The sequence below is a fragment of the Sarcophilus harrisii genome, chromosome 3, assembly GCF_902635505.1.
Source record: "Sarcophilus harrisii chromosome 3, mSarHar1.11, whole genome shotgun sequence".
NCBI lineage: Eukaryota > Metazoa > Chordata > Mammalia > Dasyuromorphia > Dasyuridae > Sarcophilus > Sarcophilus harrisii.
In genome coordinates, this window is record NC_045428.1 from 57,545,569 (window position 1) to 57,568,675 (window position 23,107).

Consider the following 23,107-nt stretch of genomic DNA (forward strand, 5'->3'; position numbering starts at 1 on the left):
GTATAAAGAATATAAAGAAAAACAATGAAAAAAACGGTCCTTATACTTAATTGACTTGATTTTCTACTGGGGAATTCTCCTGAGCAATATCCTGGGAAAATATGCATTCCTCCTTCCCACTTTGAAAAAAGAGTACTTATATGTTTTTGACTATACATATCAACTTAATTTTTGTAAGCATATACCAACTTAAAAATACACCTATGCAAGTTTCAGGGGGAACCTAATGAATCTTATAGAAAAAGAACAAAAAACTTCCCCTTTAATATATACCAACAGATTAGGTGATTCAGCTTTGGAAAACTGGCTAAGTACAATAAGAGGAACAAAAGAGTAGAGAAATGTATCAAACTAAAATTTCAATGAAAAATGGATAAAACAAAACAAAAAGCCTGAAATCATAGTTTATCAGACAAATATAACTCTTGGGCAAGAAATATTCGATTAGTACAGTGCAGTGTACTGATTTTGAAATCTGGGGCCTGGGTTCCAGTCCTACTTCTGTCACTTAATCCTTAGCTTTTCTCAGCTGTAAAATTGGTTGAACTAGATGGGTTCCAAAGCTCTTCCAGTTCTACATCTTCCTTAAACCAAAGGAAGGGATGGAGTGGAGGCTGGAGTGAGGAAGAATCCTGTGAAATTCAAAAGGATGTTGGGGGAGAGAATATTGTCTTGGAAAAAAAAGAAAGTTGAAAAAATCAAAATACCGTATTTATGTACTAGTTCTTCTTTGTTTCCTAATTAATTGGTTCCTTTAAAAAAAATTGGTCTAGCCCCTGCTGCCTTGACTGGAAAAACTATCTTCATTTGCTCCCTGAAGGTTACCTGGACTCTTCTCTTGGGTTCCCAAATTCTGTATTTTGTATTTTACTTTTGTATTATACTGCTACTTCTCCCTGCTTCTTCCTTATATAACTCCTCTTCCCACTCTCCTTTATGTATGTTATTGCTCAGTTGCATCTGGCTCTTTATAATCCATTTGGGGTTTTCTTGGCAGAGAAACTGGAATTGTTGGCCATTTCTTTCTCCAGCTCATTTTACGGATGAGGAAACTGAGGTAAGCAGGCTGAATTGCCCAGTTACCTAGCAAGTAAATGTCTGAAGTGGGATTTGAACTCAGGAAGATGAGTTTTCCTGACTCAAAGCATTCTGTGCATTATGGTGCCACCTAGCTGCTCTAGCCTACTTTGTGTGTAGTCTTCCCCAGTAAATTCTTTTGAGTACAGGGATTCTTTTGCTTACTTCTATTTGTCTCCCCAAGACTTAGCACAGTTCCTGGCATAGAAAGTACTTTAGAATGCTATATAATCTACCTCTCTTTCCACCTCTTTCTCTATTTATCTCTCTATCTATCTCTTCATCTCATCTGTGGATTCATGACTCAGATTGACAGCATCTTTTATAATATGTTCTATAAATTGCAATATATCAGAGAGTTCCCTCTATGGAAATGGGATGGAAAGAGTTAGGGAAAATGTCAGGTTTGAGTAGGAGGTGAAGAGTTCCTGATTACACTTTTTGCTTCACAGAATTGCCGACAGCAACCAAATGGAAGTGAGCTGCTTGGAGAAATAGGGGATTATAGCCTTTTTTGTGATTAAATGCTTCTTATGTTTTCATTCCTGGCTTTAGCTTGTATTTGTTTTTCTTTGCTTATATTAAAGCAGCATGACATTCTCAGGAAGAGAGAAGACTTTCTTATAGTTGTAATGGAAATATTTACTGGCAGGAAACAGAAATACTGTATGTTCCTCTAAGCAAGAGGTTGTATCTATTACAGGGGCTGTTGGTCTTTTGTCCTCATTGCCAAGAATGGTTAGTTACCCTTAATTACCCCCCAAAGGTCAGCAACAAAAAAACGCAAAATACCCATATTATTTTAAAATAATTGTTTCTGTCAAAAATTTAAATGTGAATGAGAATGACTAAGACCAATTAAATGGAAAATCAATACAAATGGTTTGGAAACTATTACCAAGAGTAACATCTGATGAAAAGAACATTTGCTTTATATCCCTATAAACACAGATGTAATGCAAAGAAGCTACATAGCATGGACTGCATTGTTTACAGCATCATGAAAGTTCTAGTATTCACTGCAGGTTATGTATCAGACAAAACTTTGACTTTATAGGAAGGGCTTTTGGGAGAAGTGGAACTGCATGAACTGTTTGTAATAAAGAATAAAAAATAATAGTGCTTATATAGCTCTTTAAAGTTTATTAAATACTGAGCCTATGTTATACCTCATTGGATCCTCAAAACAAACCTGTGAAATAGATCCGGCTATTATCTGTATTACAAATGGGCAAAGTGAGGCAGACAAAGGTTAAGTGATTTGTCTACCATTATATACACAGCTAGTAAGTATCTGGGGCAGTATTTGAACTCAGGTCTTCCAGAGACCAGATTGAACTTTCTATCTATTGTGATAGGGCTGCCTCTGACATCATTTGGGTTTGTTTACGAACCCATAAGTACTTGAGCTTTTCTGCAAGTGACCTTACAAGACTATATATAGCACTCTATTAGGCGCATCCATTAGTCTTCTCAACTTTCCCTGGGAGGAACTTTTTCTTCACTGTGGCTTTTGGTTAATCCCATCACTCTCTTCTCAGTTTCCTTCCCTTTTGCCTTCTGTGGGGAGCAGACTTGGATGCATCAAGCTAGAAAACTTTTGCAGGGAAGGATTCTAAGCTTTTGTCATACCCATGCTGAAATGTAATGTAACATTCAGAGATTATCCCATCACCATCTCTCAGGGCTCTATTTATCATATTAGCTGTCTGAAAATAAGGGACCTTTGAGAATTGGGCTGTGTGAGAGGATGGGAAAGGGGGTGATGTTTAATAAGACAAAATAAAAAGGTAATTTCAAGGAAATTCAAGAAAAACAGGCCAAGGTGTGTTATAATATCACACAACCTTGAGTCTTCAGACTCAGAGTATGAGAAAAAAAAAGAATAAAGTATTGAAGGAGAAATGCCTGGTTTGCTTCAAAACTTTGCCAAAGCTCAGCCCTGAATGCTATTCCCTACATGCATTATAAGGAATATTGTTCTTAAGTGCTGGAGGTTGTCTAAAACTTAGGATCCTTTTGCTACTTAGTCTTGTCATTTAATATTCAACCAGTATTGCAATAGAACTCTTCAAGAAGATGAATGCAATCCATATTATGTAGTCACATAGAAAAGCAGCATGCTGTCATGGATTTCGACCAGTGAGACTCAATCATCATGAGCTTGTTTCAAATTCTATCTCTGACATACTGGTCAAGTCATTTACCCTTTTATGTCCTTGGCCCTTCTCTGTGACAATCAAATGGAGAGAAGGTAATTTGTATTGAGAGAGGAAGCTCTCCTTGGTAGATAGATCACCAAGCAAATGAAGTCACAGATTTTCTTCTCCTTTGTCTTCCCCCTGATTATATGCATTCCATGCATATGAAGGGTTATATGCATTCCAGCTGAGCCTGGAGTCCAAATGAATATTCTTTGTCATTATCTTCAAACAGCACCCCCTGTGACATCTTTGGCCAATGTCTGCCCAAGAGGTAGAACTAGGCAACTTCAGAGATCATTTGGCCTAGGTGGATGATCTTATGCATAAGGGTTTTTTCCTTTTCTCTCCATCATCAGAGTGTTTTGGGATACTAGGCTGGAAAGTTGTTGTTGCTGTTGTTTGCTGGGTGAATCTTATAAGCACATTCTCTATACACAAAAATTCCAAAAATCTATAATCTCAGACATGTGAGCCTCCCTCCCATGATGCTGATTTGGAGTCAGCCATGCCTTCCTATATTGTGTGACTTTTGACCATGTCTTCCCATAAGTTCAGGACAGGGGGCTCACCCAATATAGTGGAGGTCATTCTTGATTTCTTTTGACAGATGTGGGGAGGTTGAAGGATAACATAATCCCACTGGGCTTATTGTTTATTGACTATAAAAAAGCATTTGATCTGGTCTGGCAAAATTCCATCTTTAATCAAAGCATTCAGCCCAACAAAACAAAGAGCAACCCAGGAAACAACTCTTATAAGCACAGTTTACAAAATTCAGGAACATTTTATTTACAAGTTGGAGGATACAAATAGAGCTCACAACAGAATTCATGGAAAATAATGACATCCACCAAGGGAGCCATCCTTCCCCAGAGACCTGTATAACCTTAGTCATGCACTAGATAAAGCTGTCAACAGATGTTGTCTCACATCTTCCCTCAGCAGGCAGCCCCTCCTGCAGCTCTCCACAAGTGCCAGTGATTGGGGTAGCCCCTCAGGTGTCACCAGCTCATTGCCCTAGAAAACAGTTCTGTTTCCCGCACTTTGTTCAAGTCTGGCGAAGACAGAACATCAGCATTTGGTGAGCTATCATTCTCCTGACTTAGATCAAATACAATGGCAGACAAAGGGGCCTATGCTCTGAAGGACCACCCCCCCCCAATCTTTGTATTATGGTTCCCACTAAAATCTCTTGTCCCTTGAAAATTCACTCTAGAGTTAATTAGGAATACAAGACTTTACTCCCATTTCTGAGAAGTACCAAAGAAAATGCTGTTGTTGATCAATCATTTTGGACTCTTCATGATACTATTTGAGGTTTTCTTGGCAATAATACTGGAGTGGTTTGCTATTTCCTTCTCCAGCTCATTTCCTCAGCAATGAACTGAAGTAAACAGGGGAAAGTCACTTTCTCAGGGTGCCACAGATAATAAGTTTTTGAGGCTGGCTTTGAACTGGTTTTGAAGATGAGTCTTTTGGATTGCAGGTCCAATGCTCTACCCATGTACCATCTAGCTGCATTTGGGGAAATGGTGGTTCTAATGAAAATGGGAATGGTGACTCCAAAGTCTAATCATTTTTCCCTCCAAGTACCTGGACAGCATGTCTCTGATCCTTAGCAAATGCTCCCTATGGGTCTAGAAACTTGGCAATCCCTTCAAAGTCATGCTTCCCACATCCACCACCTTGATTGTGAAGTCCATTCTCCTTTCCTTTAGAGGGAACTGGTCAGTTTATTCAACTTGATTATTGCACACTTGTTGAGGACATAATTTTTGGTTGTCTGAGACTCATTATCTTAATCTTCACTAATGGCCAACTTGGATTCATCCTCACTGTAGCTTAGAGATGATGGTGTATGCCGGGAGAGTACAAGCCCACTAACCTAGAAAGATGGTGAATGTAGACCCAGCATGGAATAAATGCATTCATCATTTGAGGACCAAACTATCTATCTCCTTAAATTTAAGACACACTCTCCTATAACACACACACACAATTTGTGAGAAAAATGAACCAACTTACAAGGAACACAAATAGGCACACATGTAAAGAATATGTGGGGCTAGGACACACATATAGGCAAGTCATTTTTTAAACATTGCAAGTTCCAAATATTCTCCCTCCTATTTTCACTTCTCTTGCCACAGGAAGGTAAACAATTTGTCATAGGTTATGTTTCTACATCATATAAAACATATTTCCATATTAGTCATGTTGTGAAAGAAAAAACGGGTCAAAAGAGAAACACAAACTCTCCAGACTACTTTTCTACCTCCTGAAGCTCCCTCTTCTGATTGACATTCTTCTCTGACAATTTCTCCCTGGAACTCCAACTTGAGGAAGTGCCCACTTCTAACACAACTCAGCTCCTAAACTGGTTTCCCATCTAGACTCTGAGTGAGTATTCTCCCTCTCCTTATTTCCACGCACTTTAGCTCCCTTTCATGTAATCTTCCCCAGTTGGACAGCCAAGTGGTACATGGATAGAATGCTGGGCCTGGAGTCAAGAGTTCAAATCTAATCTCAGATACTTCCCAGCTGTGTGACCCCGAAAAAGTCACTTAACCCTATTTACCTCAATTTCCCCATCTGTAAAATGAGTTGGAGAAGGAAATGGCAAACTGCTTCAGTATCTTTGCCAAGAAAACCTCAAATGGGGTCATGAAAAGTTCCCCATTAGGATATAAGTCTCTGAGGGCAGGAATTCTCTTTTTTTTGCTTCTCTTTTTATTCCCAGTCCTTAACATAATGCCTGGGACACAATAAGAAATTAATGACTGCTTCATAAGCCTTTCTTAGGATGAAGGTTGATGAGAGAAATGAGAGAGATCACACAAGCAACTTGAATTTAACCTTAGATTCAACAGACTTTTGGTTAGATTTCCAGAAGGCCCGACCACTGAGTTTTAACTGAAGTGATTGTTCAGTTCAATTCAATTCAGCAAACATTTGCCATTTGCTGCTCTGCAAAGTTTCTACCCAAAAGAAGTTTGGAAGGAGATTTAAGTCAGACTTGCAACCTAGCATTACAGATAAGTACAAAAATAATAGTAAGTCATCCCTTCCCCAGGAAGTAAATGGGTAATAAATGAAGTCAAATCAATAGTCTCCATTATAAGTTCCACAGGAGTTCTCTCTGGCCCCAGGAAAATGGGCATGAAACTCTCAGCAAGGCTCATGTTGATTAAATAAAAAGTGGTCAGAGGAAATCTAATGTCACTTCACTGTATTAGCCACCAGTCCCCCATGGATAAGACCTAGCTGGAAATACCTTAAAATACATGCTACCCAGTCAAGAGCAGGAGCTGAAAGACAAGTATGATTATAACTTGGGAAAGTAAAATACCTAAAAGGACCCTATTGAGAAATCACAAGCAAGATGTAAGAAACCTCGTCAAAATGGCAGAGAGCTATTTGGCAGTTTTAAATGGAAGAACGTTCCCAAACTTGGTATAGTTGGCTACATAACTATTAGGGTGAAGTCTCACAGGAGCTTGCCATAATCAAAATATAGTTGACCATTTGGTCTCCATAAAATAGGCTGGACAAATATATGGCTATTTCAGTGCTACTGAATGCCTAGAGAAGTTCTGCACCCAAGAGTGATCATAATTGTGATGTAATGGAATGCATTTTGCCTTTAAAAAAATTCAGACCCCACAGCAATAGTCATATTCCTGCAAAACCAAATGATGTTGTTGGTTTTTACCCATACATGTTGGCAAATGGAATAGCTTCTCTGAAACTTGCCATACATCAATAGGCAATTTGGAAATGTGAGCTCAGTCTGGACATACACACAGAACAGCTCTGTACCTATAATGCATTTGTCTTTTCTTCTTCCAACTATTAATAACCACTTAAAAAAGAGTGAACCAAGAATGTTTTGCCTCATAAACAGCAATGTTTTCACTGAAACTACACAAAAGCTTGAAATAATTAACACACTTGTCTGGAAAATATGTTTTTCAGGGATTAGGATTTATTAGAGGGTTTCAGGCAAGTCCATGATCATGGTAATTTATCAGGAAAAAAAAAAGCAGAATAATTTTCCATTAGCTGTATGCTCTTTGATCAAAGATTCGTCCATCACCAATATTATTGTCAATTCTTATCCCTTTATCCCACTTTATTGTTTGGCTCGTTACTATGAGACCTATTATGGGTTGTCCAAAAAAAAGTCTTAAAGCAGCTTTAATATAGGGTTTAAAACTGTTCTAAGACTTTAGAAAAATATTGTTTTGAAAGGAACCATTTCTTTGAGATCTTTCAGTCTGTTTGCCCTCCTCGCCTATGAAATGAGCTGAAGAAAAAAATAGCAAACCACTCTGGTATCTCCAATGGGTCAGAAAGAGTGAAATATTACTGAAAATGACTCAACAATAATCAAAGACTGTTTCCAAGATAGCAGCAGAGGGTGTTTTGAGATTGGAAGTCCTACTCTCACCTTCTGCCTCTACTTGTACCTTTCCAATGTCCTTTCAGACAGTATTTGAGAACTTAGTTATCAGAAGAAGGAGTAATTATTGCTATTATAATACTTCACACATTTATATTACTTTATGTTCAGAAATGCTCTCTGGAAGATTTCAGTACCAGCCCTAATTCTGATTATGGACAAGGAGTGAAAGAGCTGAACTCTTGAAGATGGTCAAAATAGGACTTCATTTATTCAAAATTCTCTCAGGCTTATATATCCTAAAACCCTTACATAACTATAGCATAATGCACATGTGCTAACTATATGCTGCACATGCAGGACCACATAAACAGCTTGTAATTATGGGCAGGTGTCTCTTTGCCACTTAGTATAACTCTGCTTTAATTACAACACAGGTTATCATGCCCTCTGACTTCTCAGGAAAGCTGAGGTGCCCCCAGGAGTGATGGGGAGCCAAACTAGGGATGTCAGCAGGTTCCCTTGCTGGGCTGGGAGGGTCTTATACCTCACCCAGAGTTTCCTCTACTTTATGTGATCCTCTACAATTTTGCCACTTACCAAGTATTTTCATAAGAATGAGTCATCTAATTTAAGTATCATAAAAATTCTATGAAGCAAGTAGATGAGATTAATGTTCTGTTTTTCGTATGAGGAAACTGAGACTTAGAAAAAATTAAGGGACTTGTTCTAGATTCACATAATAAAGAAGTGGCAGAAGCAGAATTCAGACTCAGATCTTATTTTGTTATAACACATATGAAGAACTATAACTAGAAAAATCAACTATCTAGAGAAAATAATGTGAAGTATGTCTTCAGATCTACTTTGTAATTCATGATAGGAAAATAATAATCAAAGTAAGAAATGAAGGCAAATTCAGAGGGAGAGTTCATTCCGACAGTGACTCTGGACTTAGAATCTCAGAGTTGGAAGAGACTTCAGATGTGACATAGTCCAATTCATAGAATTTGGGGTCCAGGACTCTTTAGATTCTGCAAGAGAGAACTTGGCAAAATATTCCTACATAAAAGGTGAGAGTAATGATAGCTTCAAAATTATTTCTAGCCATTATTATAGGGAAGTGTCTCTGCTTATGGAGGGAAGGTGGGAGAGAGGGATTTGTCTCCCTGGAATTGAAAAGGGAAGCTCAATTAACAGTAACAATTAGTAATAATAATAGTGATATATTACATACATTATGATATACATATACCTTTATAATGATATAGCTCCAACTATGTGCCAAAGTCTATACTACATATGTTACAAATTATTATCCCATTTGATCCAAATATTAACTCTGTAAGGGAGATGCTATTTTTTTATCTCCATTTTACTGATGGAGAAACTGAAACTGAAAAAGATTAAGTGACTTTCCCAGTCATCGTTAGTTAACTTACAGTTAGTAAGAGTCTGAGGCTGGATTTGAACTCACGTTTCCTGGCGTTCTATCCATTGTATCCCCAGATGCCTAAGAGAAAGGGATTTCCATATAGGATTATAGAGAAAATAAGCTATTGTATTATAACTTCCCAAGACTTTCACATTTTCTTCCCCACTCCTGGTCAATGTTTGAACTTTAATTTTCATCACTTTAAAAAAAAAACTGATGAAAAAATATGTATGTTATTCTTTTGTTCTTTGTAAATATCTTAGTCTAAGAACAACTTTGGTGGACCTGTGATAGTTATACATCTACTTCCCTACTTCTAACTTGTCAAAATATGCAATTTTACCCCAAATTGGGTCATATTACATATTTAGAAAGAATTTCTTTTCTTTAAAAAGTTTTGGAATAACTAAGTGTAAGTCAGACAATTCTTTCTAGATAAGTAACTCAAAGTGCATGCCTCATTGATAATGAGTCACTACAGCAATGGATAGCAGCATCTCCGTAGAGAATGGACAGCACATCATTGTTTTTTCCATTATTGGTGAAGAACCAGAGAATACAGAGAATTCAATCAGCCTCAGTTTTCAAAGCTTTTGTCTTGGTGTTATTGTTCATCCTTGATCCTCAAAGAGGACACTCCTTGCTAGTAAGCAGAAGGATCAGGATGAAAATTTCAGCTCTATATTCTGAGGACTGATTGAGTCTTCATAGATGAAAATTCACCTGCAATAGCATTGGATTTTAGGATAGTTATCTTTGAGAAATTTTTTAAAAAACTTATTTTTTGGGGTTTTTGCTTTTGTTTTAATTTTTGATCATAATCATGGCTTTAAGGTAGTCCTAGTCCAAGTCTAAAAAAAAAGAAAGAAAGAAAAATGAAAGTCTGGACATCTTTCAAGAAATTCTCAAGGAAAGCTGCCCTCATATCCTGGAACTAGAGGGCAAAATAGAAACTGAAAGAAATCATCAATCACTAGGTGAAAGAGATCCCAAAATGAAAACTCCCAGGAAGATCAGAAGCAAACCCCAAACTTCTCAGACCAAGGAAAAAGTACTTCAAGCAGCCAGAAAGAAAAAAAATCTAATATCATGAAGCTACAGTTAGGATTACATAGTGTTTGGCAGTTTCCACATTAAAGAACTAGAGGACTTGGAATATGATAATCTGGAAGGAAAAAGAGTTAGGATTATAACCAAGAATCACCTACTCAGAAAAACTGAATATGATCTTTTTGGGGGAGATGGATTTTTTTTTAACAAAATAGAAGACTTTCAAGCATCCCTAGTTAAAAGACCAGAGCTGAATAAAATATTTGGTTGAATATAAGACTCAAAAGAAATATAAAAAAGTAAAAATAAAACAAGAAAGAGAAAACAGAAAAAAAAATTCAATAAGGTTAAAGTGTTTATTTCCCTATAAAGCAGGATAACATTTGTAACTTACAAACTTTAATACTATAAGAACAGTTAGAAGTATACATAGATAGAGGATGCAGATATAAGGTGATTTTGATGAAATGACACTCCAGAAAACAAAAGAGAAGTAGATGAAATGACACTCCAGAAAACAAAAGAGAAGTAGAGAAAAGAAGATTGTATTAGAGAAAAAACAAGGAGCAGATGGAATGGAGTAAATTCTCTCACGCCATTGTTATTATTGTTGTTGTTAGCCCTTCATTCTTTTTTTTTTAATTTAATTTAATTTATTTTTATTTAATAGCCTTTTATTTACAGGTTATATGTATGGGTAACTTTACAGCATTAACACCTGCCAAACCTCTTGTTCCAATTTTTCACCTCTTACCCCCCACCCCCTCCTCCAGATGGCAGGATGACCAGTAGATGTTAAATATATTAAAATATAAATTAGATACACAATAAGTATACATGACCAAACTGTTATTTTGCTGTACAAAAAGAATCAAACTCTGAAATATTGTACAATTAGCTTGTGAAGGAAAGCAAAAATGCAGGTGGGCAAAAATATAGGGATTGGGAATTCAATGTAATGGTTTTTAGTCATCTCCCAGAGTTCTTTCTCTGTAGCCCTTCATTCTTAAAGACAATCATGACATCAGGGAGGTGATGTCATGACATGAAAAGGAATTGGATTGAAGTGAGGGAGAACTGGGCAAAGTCACCAGCCTTCCTTTTTTCTCTGGAGCCATCTGTGTCCAGTGGCAAGATATAAATCAGGACTCCAGAAAATTAAATAATGAAGCAGAAGGGTAGCTAGTTGGTGTAGTGGATAGAGTACAGCTCTGAGTTCAAATCTGGCCTTAGACACTTAACACTTCCTGGCTATGTGATCCTGTGCCTCAGTAATAATAATAATAATAATAATGAAGCAGAAAGAAGATTGAACTGGAAGAAACAGTAGGGAATAGGGTTCCCTGTTACGTAGATAGAATGGGGTAAATTATTTCACATAAAAGAAGCGAAAGAGCTATTATAATAGAAAGAAAGATGGAGAGGGTAGTGGACAAAGCTCAAATCTTACTCTCATTAGAACTGGCTAAAAGAGGAAAAATGCACACACTTAGTTGAATAGAGAAATCTATCATATATATATATATATATATATATATATACACACAAGGAAGTAAAAGGTACGGGGATAAAAATAAGGGGGACAGGGGTTGAGAGAAGTGAGGTCACACTGGGGGAAGTATTGATCAGAAGTAGAATGCTTGTGAAAACAGACAAGATGGGGGTAAACAAGGAAGGGATAAACAAAGGGGGGGGGGGTTGCATGGAGGAAAACAGTTAATTATCGTAACTATAAATGTGAGTGGGATAAACTCACCCATAAAACAGAAATGGATAGCAAAATGGTTAAAAACCAGAATCCTACAATATACTATTTACAAGAAACACATCTGAAGCACAGAAATATAAACAGTAAAGATAAGGAGCCAGAGCAGAATCTATTATGCTTCAGTGGAGCCAAAAAAAAAAAAAAAAAAAAGCAGAGAATCATTTAAAAGTAAAAATTAATCTACTTAAAAGAGATAAGGAAGAAACTATACATGACTGAAACATACCATAGACAATAAAGTAATACCAATACTAAACATATATATATATTAGACGGTAGTTTTTGAAGGAGAAACTGAATGAGTTACAAGAAATAGACAATAAAACTATACTAGTGAAGGACCTCAAGTTTTCCCTCTCAAAATTAGATAAACCTAACTAAAAAATTAACAAGAAAAAAATGCTAAGGAAGTGAATAAAGTTCTGGAAAATTTAAATTTAATAGATGTCTAGAGGAAATTGAATGGAATAGAAAGGAATATACCTTTTTCTCAGCAGTACATGGCACCTACACAAAAACTGACCATGTATCAGGGCATTAAAAACCTCACAATCAAATGAAGAAAAACAGAAATAGAAATGCATCCTTTTCATATCATAATATAATAAAATTACATTTAATAATGGGCAATGAAAAGTAGATTAAAAATTACTTGGAGACTAAATAATCTAATTTTGGAAAATAAGTGGGTTGAAGAACAAATCATTGAAACAATTGATAATTTCGTTTTTAAAAAATCATGAGATAACATACCAAAATTTATGGGAAGCAGCTAATGTGGTACTTAGGGTAAAATTTATATCTCTAAATGCTTATATCAACAAAATAAAGATTGGATTAGTGAATTGCACATGCAACTAAAAAAAAACAACTAGAAAAAGTCCAATTTAAACCCCCCTAATTGAGCACCAAATTAGAAATCCTCAAAATCAAAAGAAAGTTTAATAAAACTTAAAGTTTAAGAAAATCATTGAACTAATAAAACTAAAAATTGCCTTAGTGGATTACCAGTATCAAAAGTGAAGGGGATAAAGAGGAAATTAAAACAGTTATAATGAGTTATTTTACCCAATTACACATCAATAAATTTGATAATCTAAAGGAAATGGATGAATATATACAAGAAATATAAATTGTCCAGGTTAACAGAAGAAATAGAATATTTACATAACCTAATATTGGAAAAAGAAATTGAACAAGTCATTAATAAATTTTCCAAGAAAAAATAATACCTAGCATTCACAAGCAAATTGTACTAGACATTTAAAGAAGAATGAATCTGAATAATATATAAACTATTTTAAGAAAATTGGCAAAGGAGTCCTACCAAATTCCTTTTATGATTCAAATTCCTAAACCAGGAAGAGCCAAAACAAAGAAAAAAAATTATAGACCAATTTCACTATTGAACTCTTGATACAAAAAATGTTAAATAAAATATCAGCAAGAAGATTACAACTGTATATTACAAGGATCATCCACCACGACAGATGATATTTTCATCAAAAAATACAGAGCTGGTTCAAAATTAGGAGAGCAGCTTGATTGACCAAACTGTCAACAAAACCAATAGAAATAATACAGTTATCTCAATATATGATGAAAAGGCCTTTACCGAAATACAACAGCCATTCCTATTAAAAAATACTAGCATATATAGGAATAAATAGAATTTACTTCAAAATAAGTAAATATTTATCTAAAAGCATCAGCAAACATTATCTATATTAAGCTAGAATAAGAACACTGAAGATTTCTTAATAAGATCACAAGTGGATCAAGGAAGTCCATTATCAACACTACCCTTCAATATTGTACTAGAAATGTGAGAGAAGAAAATAAATTGAAGCAATGAGAAAAGAAAACTATCACTCTTTTTAGATATTATGATGGTATACTTAGAGAACCTTAGAGATCAAAAAAGTACTTTTTAGAGAGCTAAAAAACTGCTTGAAATAATTAAAAACTGTAGCAAACTTTCAGAAAACAAAATAAAATTATATAAATCATCAGTATTTCTATATATTGCCAACAGAGTTCAGGAGCAAGAGATAGAAAGAGAAATTCAATTTAAAATAACTCTAGACAAAATAAAAATATTTGGGAATTAGCCTGACAAGACAAAAAACAGTAACTAAATGAACACAATTACAAAATACTTTTCATACAAATAAAGTCAGATCTAAACAATTGGAAAAATGTTCATTGCTCAGGGTTAGGTCAAGCCAAAAAAATAAAAATGATATCCCACCCAAATTAACCTATTTATTAGTCCCATACCAATCAGATGACCATAAATTATTTTATATATAGAGAAAAACAATAATAACAAAATTCATCAAGAAGAGCAAAACAGCAAGGATATCAAAGAAATCATCTAAAAAAAAGTAAAGGAATAGGGTCTAACCATACCACATCTCAAATTTATTATAAACAGGCAATTATCCAAATAATCTGGTACTGACTAAGAAATAGAGCAGTGGATACAGTGGAACAGATTAGTTACACATTACATTATAGTAAATGACTATAGTAATTTAGCATATGATAAACCCAAGGACCCAAGTTTTTGGAAGAAAAACTCATTCTTTGACAAAAACTGCTGGGAAAACCAGAAAACAGTATGACAGAAACTAGGTAATTCATACCATATATCAAGACAATGTCAAAATGGGTATATATTTTACATATGATATCATAAGCAAATTAGAAGAGGAAAAAATGGTTTACTTGAGAGACCTTTAGATAAGTGAAGAATTTTTAACCAAAGAAAATATAGAGAACATTATAAAATAGAATATAGATAATTTTTGTTATATAAAATTAAAATGTTTTGGCACAAACAAAACCAATCCAACAAAAATTGGAAGGAAAGCAGAAAATTGTGAATGAGTAAAGGGGAGTTAAACACATATATCTGATAGAGGCCTCATTTCTCAAATATATAGAAAACTGAATGAAATTTATAAAACAAGTCATTCCCCAGCTGATAAATGGTCAAAAGACATGAACAGGCAGTTTTTAGTCAAAAAAATCAAAGCTATCTATAGTCATACGAAAAAATGCTCTAAATCACTATTGATTGAACAAATGAAAAGTAAAAGAACTTTGAGGTATCACCTCACACCTATCAGATTGGCTAATATGACAAAAAATGGAAAATAATAAATGTGGGAGGGGAATGTAAGAAAACTGGAATACTAATGCATTGTTGGTGAAATTGTGAACTCATTCAATTTGGAGAGCTATTTTTGCTGAAAGGGCAATAACACTGCATACCCTTTGATCCAACAATACCAACACTAGATCTGTAAGGCAGGTCAGGGCCTATTTGGACAAAATATTTATAGTAGCTCTTTTTGTGGTGGCTAAGAACTGAAAATCAAAGAGATTCCCATCAATTGGGAAATGACTAAACAAGTTGTTGCATATAATTATGATGGAACATTATTGTATTATAAGAAAGACAAGCAAGATGATTTCAGAAAAAAACCTGGAAAACTTATATGAACTGATGCAAAGTACAGTAAAGCAGAACCAGGAAAAGATTGTATACAGTAATAACAATATTATATGATGAAGAATTGTGAATTTTCAGCAATATAATTATCTAGGACAATTACAAAGACTAATGATAAAACTTATTAATAGCCTCCAGGAGCAGAATTGATATTGTCTGAATAGACTGAAGCATGCTATTTTTCACTTCCTTTCTTTTATTCTTTTTCTTTAAAATTCAAGTCTTCTTATGCAAAATGACTAATAAGGAAATGTTTTACATACTTGCACATGTGTAAACCATATCAGCTGGTTTGTCTTAATGAATGGGGAGGAGAGGGAGGGATAGAATTTGAAACTCAAAACTTTTTTAATATTTAAAAACTGTTTTTAGCATGTAATTGGGGAGAAAAACTAAATATAATATTAAAAAATAAGAACAGACCTGGAAATGCTCTTTGGAAGGAAAAATTCTTTTCCAAAGTTTCCTAGTTAAATATTGTAAAGTGTGGTTACTTGTCGTTTATAGGGGTTAATTGCTGAAATAAATAGAAATCCATTGGAAGGCTCTGAAACAGAACTAATGTACCTACACATAGCTTGTATAATATTGATTCTCCCTTGTTTTCTGGTGTTGAGGCCCGGATAAATTGTTGAGCACCATCCATTCTCTACTGCTTCTGAGCTGCAGGAGCTTTGCCACTATTTTTCAAGCTTGCCTTTGCTAGTTTCATCAAGCTGTCTTTGCCAAAACTAAAAGGGGCCTAGGTTTGGGTCATTTGGAACTCCAAGTTGCACATGAAACTAGTACATTTTTGTTTAGGGAAATAAGTAGTTAGACTAAGATTTTTTGCAATGAATGTGAAAACTTATTGTCAAATTTTCCCGCACTCAAGGGATGAACTCAAATATTGAGAAATCCAATGGAAGAAGGATGTGTCTCCCTTCCAAGAACTGCATATTTTGTTTCTGCTTTCATTTCCTAATGATCTTTTGGAAAACTCTGGAGTAATGAATATGCCCATCTCCTCAGTGTGTGTTTTGTAAAGATGCCATTAAAGCATCACATATATGTTAAGCACAAAATTAGAGCTTTGCACCATGCATCAATCCTAGTTCCTTCTCCTCACCATTGCTCTAGAGCTGGAAGGAATTTCAGAAACCCTCTGGTCTTGCTCCTGAGGAGACTGAGGTCATGGAGATTAAATGACTTATCTGACACTGAATGGCCACTAAAGATCAAACGTGTAGTTTGAACCCAAGTCTGACATCAGAGCCAGTATAAAGATACTGAACTCCATATACCCTCTTGTAATCCTAGCTCCCAGCCCAAATTAGGAGAATCAAATCGGGAGACATCACTTCTCTAAAATTAACAGATCACATAAGTTCCAGTAAGTCAATATCTATTGAGCATTGGCTAAAGGCAGACCACTATCCCAGGAGAATGCAAAAGTCTAAATGAGGAGAAGAGTAATCATTGGATGGGAAACAAGATGGATGAGGCAGAAAGCAGGTAGACTTCAGACTCCAGAACTGGAATAGCTTGTCCCTTGGAGGTCTGATGGGGAAAGCCCCTGGGAAGGACTATCCTGGAAATGGAAGGAAGCACACCCTTGGTACTCTGAGGAAAAGCTCTGGTTATTCTTATCTAGATGTGGAACTGGTAATAGAAATGCCAGATTACAAAGCCAGAAAGCTAAGCAAGGAATTTGAGGGGGTGAAAGCTGATGCAAAGTCTTGCTTCTTCTCTTGCAAATAGCCCATCTGTAACTCCTTGTACTTCCAGTTACTCTCATAACATACAGTAATTAGATGAACAGATCTAATTAGGAGTAGACTCCTCACCTGACAGCCTGGGGGGAGGTTCTTCCTCTTATACTTTCCTCTAGGATGACCAACAAAAAAAACTTCTAGACCTTGAACTTCTTCAATTTCAATATTTATTCTTGAACCAGTTCTAGCTCTTGTCTTTGACCAACAACCTCTAGAAACTTCCTGATGACCTTGAATCTCAGAAAAAGATTTAGTCTGTTGTAAGCAGAGAAGGGTGTTTCTGGGTAAGCTTGAGGGGAATAAGTGAAGGAATACAACGTGGGACAAACACTGACTTCAGTGAGTGAAGCTTAATAAGTCTGCCAGCTGAGTCAGTCATTCAAAACAGCCTTAGAAACTTTTGGCTCTTTTGTATCCCCAGCAATGCACAAGATGTGGCATGAGGAGGGATAATTGCTATCCTCCCTGCCTTCCGAAAACAAAGTTGTCCCAGGTTCAGATATTTCATGAGGGTCTTATGAGGCATGCGAATAGAGAAGATAAGGATCTGAGACTAGATTTAGAAAGGCAAGTTCAAATCCCAATCCCACTTCAGACCCTTAGCTGTTCAAACTTGGGCACTAGAGCTGTTCCATCAGTGTTTTTCCTTACCTACTCTCAGCTGATCTTACCAGGAGCATCTTCCTATCTTGCCTTTCCCTTTGGCTTGACTGTGAAAGAGGTGGGACTTTACCATCTGCCCTGATCCTGAGATGCACCAAGCCATATCATCTGCCCTATCTCTTCACCATCGTGTCTGTCCCTAGTGGATTCATCTCACCTGCTTAGGTAATCCGATGACCTCTTAAGCACTTTATTTCCATTTTCAAGATTCTTCTTCAGCTAGTTTACAACTTAATCAATGACTTTGCAATTAAAGTCCAGTTATGTGTCGTGTTTAACCACTAGTCAAGCTTTTTGCTCCGAGTTCATTTTTAGAAGCAGGGGGAGGATGGGTTGCAAGTTTCAAAAAAATGGCAATATGTAGTAGTAGCATTAGAAAAGTTTTTGGAAATTACCATGTCTAAGATACTTATGTTGATGACTGAAGTCATAAAATTGTCATTTGTTATGTTATATATGTCATATGTTATTAAGGACCTTAGAGAGCATCTAGGTACCATCTTCTTAAACTTAGAAAAAGAACTATGAAGACTAAATGTAAATCAATACATGCTATATGTTTAAGACTCCCCCATAAGGAATCTCATAAATGAATGTGGGGGTTACAAAATTATGATTTGTTATCAGTAAATATTTGATTTGCTTACCTATTTTATATACTCAAGGTTATATAACAATTTCTTGGGTGAGGGGTCACAAGTGAAAAAAGTTTAAGAAGTCCTGATCTAGGTCAATAGACCTCATTTTTTTTTTTTTTGCTGAGGCAATTGGGGTTAAGTGACTTGCCCAGGGTCACACAGCTAGGAAGTGTTAAGTGTCTGAGATCAGATTTGACTCAGGTCTTCCTGACTTCAGGGCTGGTGCTCTGTCCACTGTGCCACCTAGCTGCCCCAACCTCATTTTACAAATTAAAAAACTGAGGTCCAAAAGGGCAGTAACTTGCCAGTTAATTTTTAAAATCGGGCTAACATAGTTCTTCTGGCTCCCAGGCCAATTCTTCTCTCATCAAATCATTTTTCAGCTTTGTGCTCTTCTGAATCTTGACTTTTCCTCCCATAGAATATGTACTAGAATCTAATAAGCATGAAAGCATAATAATCGGTGCAACATTTTAGTTCTTCACAATTTGTATTTCTGATCCACCTGCCTTTAGGGAACTCAAAATTCTCAAAATTAGAGAACTCTAATTGCAACAACAACAAGTCTGAAAAGACAGGATGAGTGTCTTTTTACTTTCTTGGGGCCCAAGAGTTAGCCTCTGATGATACCCAGTTTGCCTAGAATAAATGGTCTTTCTTAGATGCCTGCACTTCTGCATATCACATACTATTTTTACTGTTCAGTTTTGCCTCTTAATTTGTTTCATGGCTATCAGAATATGCAAGGGCTCATTTTTACCTTGAATGGACTGATCCTGATTTTTCATGGTTCTTTAGGTCATTTCTGAAAGTAATTGCTTGTGGAAAAGAGGTGGAAATGACCAAATTAGGTATGAAATTATCCTTGCCGCTCCTATAATGGCATAGAAGCTGATGATGTAGGGCATAGAGATTCAGTTTTGGGGTCTGGAACACCTGCGGCCAAGCCCTGCTTCAGACATATATTAATTGTGGGCTTTTGGATAAAACCACTTAAACTCTCAATTTCCTCAGGCAATGCTGGCTCTAAATTACAGACATGTTAATAATCTACATCTGTGGAAATAGTTTCCATAGTTGGTCTTTCATATCTTGATTAAATTGTAGGTCAGACAAAAGAAACCTATTATATGTTGAATTGTGGGATGTACATTTTCCATCCTTAATAAGAAAGCAAAGCCTCTTGAGGGCAGATAAAAGTGGGGACAAATTTATTTATTTCTATATATTTCACAGAACCTTGCTGAGTAACTTTTACAGTGAACAGTATATTATAACTACCTAAAACTAATAGGGCACCTGCCCTCAAAAGGTTTATATTCTAGTAGATGAGCAAATGAATGCTGAATATAATAAATACATATTTCAGAACATGTTCATGTAACTTAGTAAAAACAGTAACAATGTTTATATCTTCAAGGTTAGGTGCCTTGGGAAAAAATAAAAGTAAAAGGCATTGGCTTCATTTAGGACTTAATTTTATTTGTTGCTGATTCCTGAAGTGTGCTTGAATAGATACATGTTCCCATTGCCCGGGAATAATGAAATAAGAAGCTTCTCAGAGGAAAACAGACAGATCATGTGGTTTAGGTTAATAGGATTTAGAATTGGAAAGGATCTTAGAGATCCAGTGATTCAACCTTCCCATTTTATAGATAAGGAAATTGAGGCTCAGTGATGTGCCCAAGGACACAAAAAATAAGTGGAAAGGTTCTGATATTGGCTGCATTGATTTTATTTGTACAAACTTTTTATTTTAATGTGATTGAAATGATCCATTTTATACCTTAATCTGCTCTCTATTTCTTATTTATTCATAAATTGTTTGCCTGTCCATAAGTCTGATAAACGATATATTCCATGTTATTATTCTTTTTAACTCAGTAAAATAATTTCTGGTAATTTAGTTGAGATGACATTGAATATATATAGTTTAGGTTAAATTGTCATAGATGTCTAGAATTATTTTAAATGGATATATATATATATATACAATATGTATATACACACATTATATATGTGACTATCATTTGTTGGAGATACTGATGATTTATGTGGGTTTACTTTACATTCTGTTACTTTGCTCAAATTAATCATTGTTTCAAGTAACTTCTTAGTTCAGTTTTTAGAATTTTCCAAATATTATCATTATAGTCATCTGCAAAAAGAGATTGTCCTATTACCTCATTGCACCATCAGAATCAGGAATGCTAATTTCTTTTATTTCTTGTTCTTTTGAGAATCATGGCTGTCCCCAGGCACCAAGATTAATGTCATTTTCTGAAATCTGTCTGGGGGTTCAGCCTCAGGCCCTCCTTTGTTCCCCCTAAGCTATGGCTAGACCCTACCCCCAATATGTTGTTCCTTCTCTTCTAGGGCTTGGCCAAGACACTGGAGCATTTGCCATTTCCTCCTCTGGCTCAATTTACAGATGTGGAAATTGTAGGTAACTTACCCAGGGGCATACAGCTAGAAAGCATCTGAATTCAAATTTGAACCCAAGCCTGACACTCCATCCTCTGTGCCACCCGGTGCCATGGTCCCATTTGCTGGGCACAATCATATTGCAAAGTCGAGGAACAGATGCTATCTCCTTTATGCCCCTGAGTAAAGTGAAGCCTTGAGGGGCTCATCTAGCCACAGAAACTTACAGACAGAATATATAGAACCAGGAATACACTGTCCACAATAACAGCAAGAATGGGATGATCAACTATGAAAAACATGGTTCTTCTCAGTGGTTCAGTGATTCAAAGCAATCCCAATAGATTTTGGACAGAAAATGCCCTCTGCATCCAGAAAAAGAACTATCAAGACTAAATGTAAATCAACACATGCTATATTCACTTATTTTTCCCTTTTTTTCTCTCCTGTGGTTTTTCTTTTTGTTCTGCTTTTTCTCTCCTACCAAGATTCATAAAGCAATTTATATTAAAATAAATAATTAAATTTAAATAATATAATGTGTCTCTATAGGACTTTAATGTCAAGAAAGGCTTTCCTCATTTAAAAAAATAATACTGTGAATTCATTTTGGGGGATTTCCAACAATATCAATCAGTTTTTATTTTTATTATTTTATAATTTATTTATTATTTTAATTTTATTTTTTAATTTTTATTTATTATTATTATTTTTTAATATGTTACATAAGACAGTTCTCTGGAAAGGATACTGGGAACAACAATGATGATGAAGTAAACAACAGAAGACATCAATACAAATTTATTTTTTAAAATCTTCAGTGAAGTTGATTGCTCAAACATCATCCTCATTTTACAGATGAAGAAACTGAGTCAAAGAAGCAATCTGCCTTCTCCACAGTCATGCTGCTCATAAGGGTTAGAGACAGCATCCAAAACAAGCATTCATCTTTTTTTCTCCCTATGATCTTGAACCTGTTTCATTTACTCCTTCTTTTTACATGACTGACTTAAAATGCCATTTATTAACATTGTCCATGTTCCTATAGCACCTGGAACCTGACAATCTGGAAACCCTTTTCATGATAATGAGAGATAAGAGAGGATGCCCAGGAACATGGAATGGGGTGGGAGATGAAAGGCTACTGAAGAACTAATGAAGACTCCAACACATTTTCCTTTGTCATGGGTTCAGTAAACCAACGTTCAAAAAGTAAATTCTGTCTTCTGAGAAGAAAGGATCATTCCAATAGACAAAAGTTTCTTTTTTCCCAATTGTAATTTAATTTTTTTTAAAGCATATGCTACTTTCAGGGCTTATATTTCTTAATGTCAGAAGAGCTTTGATCCTTAAAAAGGATAGAAGGTCAGAACTACAATCCTAAGATTTTTAAGTGGGTCACCCAATTTGGCAAATTGCCCACCCCGACTTCTGGCCAAAAAGTATTCTAAAGCTGCTTTACACCCCTCCCCTTACCCATCTCCCAAACAGTGAGATTTATGACCAGATTTGATTTTTTTCAGTTCTCATTTTCCTGATGCTTTCTTTAGGTTGCCAGGGAAACAAATTGATTTGGTAACCTGCTGGAAGTCCAAGATTATCACCACAATGGAATGAAGAAAACCCTTTTCTGGTGGTGATGTAGGTCACTTTAGGGATTAGATTTTTAACTCTTTGTTACTGGGCAGAGCTTTGAGGGGACAAAATATTCAGAAAGACTGACAGGGATAACTTTTTGAAATTACCTTATTAGAGAAACTTAGAGAGATAGTATGTTGCAATGGAAAGAATGTTAGACTTGGAATCAAGATAGCCTTAAATTCAAATTCTGCCTCTGACCCTTATCAGCTGTGAAACCAGGGTAAATCATTTAATCTATGAGATCACAGAGAGCTGCTCATGGCTGAAATGACTCAACAACACATACTTATATTGCACTACCTTACAAATATCAACAAAACAATATGTATTTATTAAGGATCTACTATGTGTTGGAGATAGAAAAGCAAAAACAAAATGTTAATTTCCCTTAAGGAACTTCCATTTTCCGGGGGGAAACTACCTACACATGTAAATAAGTAGATAGATAGATAGATAGATGATAGATAGATATGTATATATGTATTGTGCGTGTGCATATGTATAAGCTATATGTGCAACTATTTATACGTA